The following is an 8752-nucleotide window of genomic DNA, read 5'->3' on the forward strand; positions in this document are numbered from 1 at the left end:
TAATTATGGTAACACTAATAAAGTGTTGCCAATTGTTAACCAATAAATAACCAAAAATGATGTGGACAAGGTTATGCAATTTTCCATAGACAGGCATTAGATATGGAAATCATTAATATTAATGCCTATGGCATTGGGATGCCCAGGAGTTTAAAAGTGTGAAGACCAGGTATACGCTTACTTTTGTGCTATGTAGTGTTTTTGTCCTGTGGGTTTGGTGTTTTTGGTTACGTGGCATGACGAGGTGGCAAAGCACCGGTCAAACATTTAATGCCTTCTACACTTAAACCCAGTGAGCATGCACATACGTAAGGGTTGTTCAGCCTCTTCAGTGTTCAGTAATCGGAAGTTGAAAGTCTCAAAACTGCCATAACCCTCATCACATCTAGGAGCCTGGTTGTACCCTGCTGGAGTTCTTGCACTTGGAAGGATTTGCTCTAGGGGAATACTAAACGATATCAACCACAATGGTTTCTCGAGCAAATTCAATTCACAAAAACAATCAGGCGGACCAACAGCCAGAATGAGTAATGAGATGAGGGGGAGACCTGTTTTTTTTCTATTTACCTAAAATAATTCAGTGAACTGGGTTATTGTAAGCAATGAAATGATTACAGCCCAAGGAAGAGCAGATTTCTGAAACAACGACGGACCGAAAAAAAATGTTTTCTATCAGAGTTATACAAAAAAGGTCACATACACTAGTAATGAAAAAGAAAGAAACTTAAAAGCTACAAAGGAACAAAATGTGATGAAGATGTGATGAAGTTGCTTTTATTTTATAGTACAGTTATCCTCGTTAAACCTTTGATCCTAAATCGTATTAGTTGAGATGTTAGTTATGGAAGGAATCTCGCAGACAAAAAGAGCTTTTTGTTTGCTCAGCACAAATACAGTTAGAGTTTTTCTCAGTTGCTTTGGAGCGTTTCTAGAATCATCCTTAATATTTGCAAAGCATTTCTCAAAACAGTGTGTACAAAAAGCACAAAATATTGGATTCCTTGCAAAAGCCTGTACTTTTCTGAAAATCTTGTTTGTCTCTCAAAAGTAAGTATTCGTGTCAATGAACATCTCATTACCATCAGAAGTCCTTTTGGCATTGTTTACAAACAAGATCGTCAAAATGTTTAGTCACGTTGTCAGTATGATGTGCACTGTTTCAGGATTTCCTGATATACATTACGGTTTGGATCACAGTGATTGAAAATAGACAAGGTTGAATTTCTTCTGTATGAACGTATTCATTTCAGCAGCACAAATGTATTTATTTAACTGCAGGAGACCAAACAGGATTCACACTTTTACTGTACTGTATTAGTGTTCGTTTATTTCCTGGTTGTTCATCCATTTTCAGAAATTTGTAATTCTGTGTTTTTATTCTGTCACCGTTGCGGCACGGATTCGATCCCCGGTCAGGGAACCAACCCCAGCCATTAGAGTTGCACAAGCCAGTGCACTCTTAGTGCCGGTCCCAAGCCTGGATAAATGGGGAGGGTTGTGTTAGGAAGGGCATCCAGCGTAAAAACGTGCCAAATCAAACATGCGGATCATGAATACGGATGATCCGCTGTGGTGACCCCTAATGGGAGAAGCCGAAAGAAAGTTTATTCTGTCTCCAATTGAAGGTTCACAAGATTCATCTTTGACCTGTTTTAGAGAACTTGTTGATTATTGGTTGATCTGATGTCGTTCACTCGCCTTCATTAATGACATTCAAGATTCATCTGCACAATTCATCAATTCAACACATTTACAGAAAAAAGTTTAATAGAAATTTTAGATTGCAGATGTTGACAACTGGTTTAACAGTTTTGCATTCAGTGACGTATACAATAAACTGATGCTGAGATGTTTTGGGGGTTAAAACTATTCAGGTGAAACCAGTAAAATATATTTTGATCAACATGAACATAAACAACTGATAATGTTTTATTTTACTGATAAAAGCATGTTCTATTGTGATTTTACTGGCACTGAGCTCCTTTTCGCAGTTTTGGAGCTGATCCCAGGTTAAACACTTTCAGCCACATCCAGACTCCAGCGGAGAAAAAAGAAATCATAGTTAGTACGTTTTCTTAATTTCTATTAGCCAGACATTTGGCAAGCTTGTTCCCCTCGACTTCCCATTTTCCAGGAGCCACCTGCTGTGATCAGGCCTTATAAGGAAATCAATAAAATGCTGATTAAATAATTAACTCTGACATGATGAAGGCAGCAATGGCATGTGATATTCACTTGGAGGGAAAAACTTATTCCAAGTCTCTCAAGGGCAAAGAAAAGAAAAAAATCAAAAATGTCCAAATGAGACTGCATAAGGTTATCATGTGACTGGGTGATGCCACTCCAATTGAAAGGGATGAGAGTAATGCCATTCATTCCTATTTAGAGAGTCAAGCCAATTACGCTCTCTTGGACTCCTGGCCATCGGTGACTGTGGCATCAATCAGAATTTGTTTTCTCTCACTGATAGAGTGGACAATTATGTCTGGATTGTACCTGATGTGTCATGATGGTTGCGTAATGTTCAAATAAATCAGATCATGAAGGCAGTCATGTATATTAATGAACACGGCTGATGGGAGAAATGTGAATATACTGAGAACCGTAAGGAGGGAAAAAACAAACAAAAGGGTGTTTATACCTCACCTCCTCCCTCCTCTCTTTGATAATTGACTGAAATTATATTCTTGTGGTAGCGACACAAAACCTCAATTCCGATTCCTCGAGCAACAGATCAGCACCGGGAGCTGCCATTTTCTAACATTTACTTTTCCCTGCAACTTTGGCCCTGCCGTTGCACACAGTGTTGTACTGCTGTTGTGGGGGAGGTGGTAGCACACTGGTTAAGGCTCTGGGTTACTGAACGGAAAATTAGGGTTTTAAGCCTCGGTGTTGCTAAGCTGCCACTTTTGTGGCCCTTGAGCAAGGCCCTTAACCCTTTGTGTTCCAGGGGTGCTGCATCATATCTGACCCCAGCTTCCTAACATCACTGGTAAATACGAATAAAGAATTTCACTGTGCTGTAAAGTTTTTCTTTCTATACCACAGTACAGCTCAAGATGAGATTCATTCACTTTACAAATGATGTGGAATTAAGGACAAAAATGCAGTCTTCAGACTTCATTCAATTCTATTCCAATTCCTAAAGGAATTCCTACAAGTCCCTTGTTTTTGACTGTAAAACTGTAATATGTTTCCCCACAAAAACAGATACAAATTAACCATTTAAAGGTTATTTGTTTCTGTTTCTGTTCTGAATGAATGAATGAATGCTGTCAAACAAGTAAAGCAGTGGTCCCCAACAATTGGTACCGGGCCGCACAGAAAGAATACATAATTTTACATACATAACATTATTTCCGTTTTATTTATCATCTGATTCTGAACGATGTTTTATTTTGGAAAATTACTGGATTCTCTCCTCCACATCTGTTTATGACTCACTCTTGATGCATGTCATGATGCCTCTGTCACATGTCTTACCTCCATCCACTACCTTCTTAAAGGAGCTGCTCCGGCCGCTAACACATAATACATTACCACTACATTAAAACCACCAAGCGAGCAAAATGAACAAAAAACAACACAGTGGATTCACGTTTATTATTATATTTAGAAAATACCAGTGTTTATGGCGGTCGTATCGTTTAATTTTGCTGCATTTATCCGCCACACCTTAAAGACCGGTCCGTCAAAATATTGTCCGACATCAAACCGGTCCATGGCGCATAAAGGTTGGGGACAACTGAAGTAAATAAATGTGGATTTTTTTCTGTTCCAAGATATTCACATCTATCCCATTTAAATATATAATATTTGGTAGGCGATCTCATCCAAGTAGTTGAGAGTAAAGGGCCTTGCTCAAGGGCCCAGCAGTAACACCCTGATCGTTCTAGGATTTGAACTTATAACATTCTAATCAGAAGTCCAACGTCTTAACCATTTACCTTTGGCATTTGGAGGACTCCCTTAACCCAGCCATTAGGGGGGCACAAGCCAGTGCACTCTTAGTGCCGGTCTCAAGCCCGGGTAAATGGGGAGGGTTGCGTTAGGAAGGGCATCCAGCATAAAACATGTGCCAAATCAAATATGCGGATCACAAATGAGAATTTCATACCGGATCGGTCGAGGCCCAGGTTAACAACGACCGCCACAGGTATCGTTAGCCGACAGGGTACCGGTGGAAATTGTGCTACTGTTGGCCGAAGGAGGAGAAGGAGAGGAGGAAGACGTCTACAGAGATGGCAGGAAAAGGAGCAGTGTAGGAGAGTAGAGGTTCGGGTTGGTACTTTAAATGTTGGTACTATGACAGGTAAAGGGAGAGAGGTAGCTGATATGATGGAGAGGAGAAATGTAGATATGCTGTGTGTTCAGGAGACCAAGTGGAAAGGGAGTAAGGCCAGGAACATGTGGGTTTAAACTGTTTTATCATGGTGTGGATGGAAAGAGAAATGGTGTAGGGGTGATTCTGAAGTAAGAGTACAGTAAGAGTGTAGTGGAGGTGAAGAGAGTTTCTGATGATGATCGTGAAGGTGGAGGTTGAAGGGATGATGATAAATGTCATCAGTGCCTATGCTCCACAAGTTGGCTGTGAGATGGAGGAGAAGGAAAGATTCTGGAGTGAATTAGATGAAGTGGTAGATGGTGTACCTAGGAAAGAACGATTGGTGATTGGGGCAGACTTTAATGGGCATGTAGGTGAAGGGAACAGAGGTGATGAGGAGGTGATGGGTAGGTATGGTTTTAAGGAGAGGAATGTGGAAGGGCAGATGGTGGTAGATTTTGCTAAAAGGATGGAAATGGCAGTGGTGAACACGTATTTTAAGAAGAAGGAGGATCATAGGGTGACGTATAAGAGTGGAGGAAGGTGCACACAGGTGGATTATGTTCTGTGTAGGAGATGCAACCTGAAGGAGATTGGAGACTGTAAGGTGTTGGCGGGGGACAGTGTAGCTAGACAGCATCGGATGGTGATCTGTAGGATGGTTTTGGAGGTATTAGAAGAAGAGGAGGAAAGTAAGGATTGAAAGAAAAATAAGATGGTGGAAACTGAAGGAGGAAGAGTGTAGTGTGAGGTTCAGGGAAGAGGTCAGACAGGGGCTTGGTGGTGGTAAAGAGGTGCCGGATGATTGGGCAACTACTGCATGAGTGATGAGGGAGGCAGCTAGAAAAGTACTTGGTGTGACATCTGGAAATAGAAAGCAAGACAAGGAGACGTGGTGGTGGAATGAGGAAGTGCAGGAGAGCATTAGGGGAAAGAGGTTGGCAAAACAGAAGTGGGATAGACAGAGTGATAAGAGAAGTAGGCAGGAGTACAAGGAGATGCGGCAGCAGGTAAAAAGGGATGTGGCGAAAGCCAAGGAAAGGGCATATGAGGAGCTTTATAAGAGGTTGGTCACTAAGGAAGGAGAAAAGGATTTATACCGATTGGCCAGGCAGAGGGACCGAGCTGGGAAGGATGTACTGCAAGTTAGAGCAATAAAGGATGGAGAGGGAAATGTGTTGACTAATGAGGAGAGTGTGTTGAGAAGATGGAGGAAGTATTTTGAGCAGCTGATGAATGAGGAAAATCTGAGAGAGAGAAGGTTGGAGGATGTGGAGTTGGAGTTGGTGAAGCAGGATGTAGATAGGATTAGTAAGGAGGAAGTAAGAGCAGCGATTAGGAGGATGAAGAATGAAAAGTCGGTTGGACCAGATGACATACCGGTAGAAGCGTGGAGATGTTTAGGAGAGATGGCAGTGGAGTTTTTAACCAGATTGTTTAACAGGATTCTGGAAGGGGAGAGGATGCCTGAGGAATGGAGAAGGAGTGTGCTGGTACCGATCTTTAAACATAAGGGAGATGTGCAGACCTGCAGTAACTACAGGGGAATTAAGTTGATCAGTCACACCATGAAGTTATGGGAAAGAGTAGTGGAAGCTAGGCTGAGAGAAGAGGTGACCATCTGTGAGCAACAGTATGGTTTCATGCCGAGGAAGAGCACCACAGATGCCTTATTTGCTTTGAGGATGTTGATGGAGAAGTATAGAGAAGGACAGAAGGAGCTGCATTGTGTATTTGTGGATTTAGAGAAAGCGTACGACAGGGTGCCGAGAGAGGAGTTGTGGTATTGTATGAGGAAGTCAGGTGTGTCAGAGAAGTATGTGAGGGTGGTGCAGGACATGTATGAGGACAGTATGACGGCAGTGAAGTGTGCAGTAGGTACGACAGACTGGTTCAGGGTGAAGGTTGGACTGCATCAAGGATCGGCCCTGAGCCCTTTCCTGTTTGCAGTGGTGATGGACAGGTTGACGGACGAGGTCAGACAGGAGTCTCCCTGGACTATGATGTTTGCAGATGATATTGTGATGTGTGGTGAGAGTAGAGAGCAGGTTGAGAAGAGCCTGGAGAGGTGGAGATATGCGCTTGAGAGAAGGGGAATGAAAGTCAGTAGGAGTAAGACAGAGTACATGTGTGTGAATGAGAGGGAGGGCAGTGGAGTTATGCGGTTGCAGGGAGAAGAGGTGGAGAAGGTGGAGGAGTTCAGGTACCTGGGGTCAACAGTGCAAAGTAATGGAGAGTGTGTTAGAGAAGTAAAGAAAAGAGTGCAGGCAGGGTGGAGTGGGTGGAGAAGAGTGACAGGAGTGATTTGTGATAGTAGGGTATCTGCAAGAATGAAAGGGAAAGTTTATAGGACTGTGGTGAGACCTGCGATGTTGTATGGATTAGAGACAGTGGCATTGAGTAAAAGACAGGAGGTGGAGCTGGAGGTAGCAGAGCTAAAGATGTTAAGGTTTTCGTTGGAAGTGACGAGGATGGACAAGATTAGAAATGAGTTTATTAGAGGGACAGCACATGTAGGATGTTTTGGTGACAAGGTAAGGGAGGCGAGATTGAGATGGTTTGGACATGCATTTGCAGAGAAGGGACATGAATTATATTGGTTGAAAAATGCTGAAGATGGAGCCACCAGGTAGGAGGAAAAGAGGAAGGCCAAGGAGGAGGTTCATGGATGTGGTGAGGGAAGACATGCAGGTAGTTGGTGTGAAAGAGGCAGATGTAGAGGACAGGGTGGTATGGAGACGGATGATCCGCTGTGGCGACCCCTAATGGGAGCAGCCGAAAGAAGAAGAAGAAGATTTGGAGGACTCAATTATCCAGAGCAACTTACAAATGAGCAGTTAAGGATCTTGCTCAAGAGCCCAGCAGTGGCACCTTGATGGTGCTGAGCAAGGGTTAGGGTTAGGGTTAGGGTTGAACTCATGACCTTCTGTTCCAAAATCCTAACAACTGAGCTACCATCTCCTGTAACCACTTTGACTGCTTTTTTTTTTTGCTGCAGGTCCCAGAAGATCCCCTTTCAGTACTTCAGTATTTCAGACCACCATGCCCTGTGGGAGTCATTACCTTTTATTTTCTCATGTCCTTTAAGCATGGCTGAGCACTAGAACGATTAAGGATGTACCAAACAAAGCTGAAACCAATTGGTGTTAGGGACATAATGGCTTTAGGTCTAGATATCTATATTTACAATTGTAGAGCAAACAGTTGAAGAGTTCGAGACCCTGTTGGTCCTTTATAGGGGTCATGAGAGAAACCTTGGAGAACGGTGGCATATAGATGCCCACAATGTGTGTTACCATCAGAAAGGGTTCAGTGAAAGATCATATATTTGTAAGCTAACAATTTTTAATTAACCAGTGAACCCTTGAAGAATAATGTTGATAATGAAAATTACTAGAGGCTATTTGAGTTCCTAAAACATCCTAGATGTTTAATATCTAGTCCTCAGAATTGGTACACTCATAGTAAAAGTTGCTTTTTATGGCTTCTTTGAGGGTTGATTGAATATTTATTAAAACCAATATTTATAGGTTCTCAGCATCCTAAAAGGGTTCATGTAAGCTTCCACACAGAAGTTAGACTAACATTTAAACCCCTTTTAAACCCTTTCCAGTTACTTTAAAGGTTATATGAGATTTGATGGTGAACCGATCCAATGATCATCTCAAAAACTCACTAGGATTTTCTGCATGAAATTGTATCAGGTCATTATCAGGTATCGTCTGATCGTCTGATTGTTTGATTTTGTGTTTTAAAAATACGGCTAAAATAACCTTATTCGTAGTTCACGACGTTGCTCGTGAACTCACTGCCTCGGGTTGTGGCTCACACATCCCACTCGATATCGCCAAGTGCGTAACGAAGAGCTTTCGCTCCACTGTTAAACTGCAGGGAGAAAGCTCCAAGGAGATGGCACAGCAGGCTCAGGCTGGAAATCAAATTCCAATGCTGTGCACAAAGCCGGAGCAACCACGAGATCCCCTTTGTGTCCGTGTGGCTGCATGTGTAAAAAAAAACAGATTTTCCTTCTGAGACTGCTCTCAGGTCTGTCTGTGATAGCACAATCTCAAATGAAGACCTGAAAAGTTCTCATGGTGGCAGTTGAAAAAATAATGAGATGTATCAGAACTTGGGAGATGAATCATTGATTGGGATTTTAAAATGCTGCCCGCATTGTTTTAGAGGAGTACACAGGGGTAACCTTTTGCCCTGCCGAAGCCGATGTATCACTGCACTATGTAAACACACGCAATGCTGCAAATCATCAGCTGCCTCACTGGGATTCCGCCACACATCTCAGCCTTCCAAAACCTTATTTCACTTGGCCAGGAGCGCGTGGCGTTCAAGGCCGACCTTGGTCATGACTCACGAGCCGTGCATCTCAGAACTGCATGCCCGCCAGCCATCACACACACACACACACACACA

At 42.7% G+C, this 8752-nt stretch overlaps 1 protein-coding gene and 1 long non-coding RNA gene across 3 annotated transcripts in view; one reads left to right on the forward strand and one right to left on the reverse strand.

Annotated features, from left to right (window-relative positions):
• Positions 1-8752, reverse strand: part of dhrsx (dehydrogenase/reductase (SDR family) X-linked) — a 63326-nt gene that overhangs the window by 52540 nt on the left and 2034 nt on the right. The window lies entirely within an intron of this gene.
• Positions 3382-8752, forward strand: part of LOC310716079 — a 243664-nt gene continuing 238293 nt past the window's right edge. The window contains exon 1 of the long non-coding RNA XR_014530484.1: positions 3382-3627. This is a non-coding gene — a long non-coding RNA (uncharacterized lncRNA). The remainder of the gene's footprint in view (positions 3628-8752) is intronic.

Source organism: Silurus aristotelis, assembly GCF_946808225.1.
Source record: "Silurus aristotelis genome assembly, chromosome: 20".
In the NCBI taxonomy this organism is placed as follows: Eukaryota; Metazoa; Chordata; class Actinopteri; order Siluriformes; family Siluridae; genus Silurus; species Silurus aristotelis.